This window comes from Anomaloglossus baeobatrachus, chromosome 5, assembly GCF_048569485.1.
Source record: "Anomaloglossus baeobatrachus isolate aAnoBae1 chromosome 5, aAnoBae1.hap1, whole genome shotgun sequence".
NCBI classification, from domain to species: Eukaryota; Metazoa; Chordata; class Amphibia; order Anura; family Aromobatidae; genus Anomaloglossus; species Anomaloglossus baeobatrachus.
The window spans coordinates 573,496,949-573,499,817 of record NC_134357.1 but is presented as its reverse complement, the minus strand read 5'-3'; positions in this window follow the sequence as shown (position 1 = coordinate 573,499,817).

Sequence of the window (2,869 nt, the reverse complement as noted above, 5' to 3'; positions counted from 1 at the left end):
TGGACAAATAAACCAAACCCAAACAAAATATTTTTATTTTCAATATTTTGTTGCGAATCCTTTGGAGGCAATCACTGCCTTAAGTCTGGAACCCATGGACATCACCAAACGCTGGGTTTCCTCCTTCTTAATGCTTTGCCAGGCCTTTACAGCCGCAGCCTTCAGGTCTTGCTTGTTTGTGGGTCTTTCCGTCTTAAGTCTGGATTTGAGCAAGTGAAATGCATGCTCAATTGGGTTAAGATCTGGTGATTGACTTGGCCATTGCAGAATGTTCCACTTTTTTGCACTCATGAACTCCTGGGTAGCTTTGGCTGTATGCTTGGGGTCATTGTCCATCTGTACTATGAAGCGCCGTCCGATCAACTTTGCGGCATTTGGCTGAATCTGGGCTGAAAGTATATCCCGGTACACTTCAGAATTCATCCGGCTACTCTTGTCTGCTGTTATGTCATCAATAAACACAAGTGACCCAGTGCCATTGAAAGCCATGCATGCCCATGCCATCATGTTGCCTCCACCATGTTTTACAGAGGATGTGGTGTGCCTTGGATCATGTGCCGTTCCCTTTCTTCTCCAAACTTTTTTCTTCCCATCATTCTGATACAGGTTGATCTTTGTCTCATCTGTCCATAGAATACTTTTCCAGAACTGAGCTGGCTTCATGAGGTGTTTTTCAGCAAATTTAACTCTGGCCTGTCTATTTTTGGAATTGATGAATGGTTTGCATCTAGATGTGAACCCTTTGTATTTACTTTCATGGAGTCTTCTCTTTACTGTTGACTTAGAGACAGATCCACCTACTTCACTGAGAGTGTTCTGGACTTCAGTTGATGTTGTGAACGGGTTCTTCTTCACCAAAGAAAGTATGCGGCGATCATCCACCACTGTTGTCATCCGTGGACGCCCAGGCCTTTTTGAGTTCCCAAGCTCACCAGTCAATTCCTTTTTTCTCAGAATGTACCAGACTGTTGATTTTGCTACTCCAAGCATGTGTGCTATCTCTCTGATGGATTTTTTCTTTTTTTTCAGCCTCAGGATGTTCTGCTTCACCTCAATTGAGAGTTCCTTAGACCGCATGTTGTCTGGTCACAGCAACAGCTTCCAAATGCAAAACCACACACCTGTAATCAACCCCAGACCTTTTAACTACTTCATTGATTACAGGTTAACGAGGGAGACTCCTTCAGAGTTAATTGCAGCTCTTAGAGTCCCTTGTCCAATTACTTTTGGTCCCTTGAAAAAGAGGAGGCTATGCATTATAGAGCTTTGATTCCTAAACCCTTTCTCCGATTTGGATGTGAAGACTCTCATATTGCAGCTGGGAGTGTGCACTTTCAGCCCATATTATATATATAATCGTATTTCTGAACATGTTTTTGTAAACAGCTAAGATAACAAAACTTGTGTCACTGTCCAAATATTTCTGGCCCTGACTGTATTTTTAAACATTACAAAACTCACAAAGGTAGAAGCCATTATCATACCTAGAAGGTGAGAAATGTTTCACTTGAATATTTGTTGACCTCTAAGAAACAGCCACACGGGGAGAAACCATATATTTGACAAACTGAACAAGAAAATACAAAACAGACAGTCAAAGTAAAGGCAAATAAGTAAACAAGAAAGGAAAAGCACGTTAGATCTTACAATAGAATTATTATATATGCAGTTACTAATAGACGTCTGTTTTCTAAAAATGAAGTAAAAAGCAATATTCCATGTGCATTGAACATTTCACATTGTTATATATTCACAGTATATTACAAAAGTTAGTACACCCCACACAATGTTCTAAATATTTTATTATAACTTTTCCTGGTTCCTGACGAAGCACTAAGGTTGGGAAATGCACGTCGGATGCACTGGGATACCGCTCCTTAACCTTCTTTAGACCCGGTTACGTAACCCTGCAACGCATACCTGAGGCCTCGCAGGCCTGCTAGGTTATTTGTTTTCTATTTTCTGCAAGATTACTTTAGTTAGAATTTTGAAACTCTAGGTATTCCTCAGGTATATAGTTGTTAGTAATTTCCAGTTGTTCATATATTTTTATGTTTATGTTTCATTTGATGATGCAGTATTGGGACATCACATATTTATGTGACTTACTTGAAGCTGATTAGTTTATTTACACGTTTGACTGAGGGTTCCATTAATTTACATTAGTATTGTTGCCGGATCTTCACAATTAATACCATCTGTCCCTTGGATTGTTCCATTTTATTGTGTTTATTTTTTATTATTGTTCAATAAAGAATATAAAAATTTTTATATTTATATTCTTGGCTTGCATGTTTTTCTCCTTTGGTGTTGGTATGACATTTCTATATGCTTTGAACCCCCACTAGTGGGTTGTAATATTGGTGTTACATACTTGTCCCCTGTGGAAATGTGACCATCCTTGTCCCCTGTAGTAATGAAAATGTTCTCATTCTTATCACCATCCTTGTACCCATGCTTGTCCCCTTCCTGTAGGAATGTTCTCATTCTTGTCACCATCTTGTAGTAATGTGCTCATCCCTTGTTCCCTGTAGCAATGAGCCAATCCTTCTCCCCTTGTTGTTATGTACCCTTCTTTGTCCAAAGTGTCAATGTACCCATCCTTGTTCCCTTGAGGTAATGTGCCCATCCTCGTCCCCTGTAGTAATTTGTCAATCTTTGTTCCCAACCTATAGTAATGGGTCCATCCTTGTCTAACGTAACAATGTGACCATCCATGTCTCCTGTAGTAATGTTCCCATCCTTGTCCCTATCGTGTAGTAATGTCTCCTTACTTGTCCCCTGTACCAATGTGCCAATCCTTGTCCCTTTGTTGTAATGTGCTAATCCTTGTCCCATGTAGCAATGTGTCCATTCTTGTCCCCTTGTA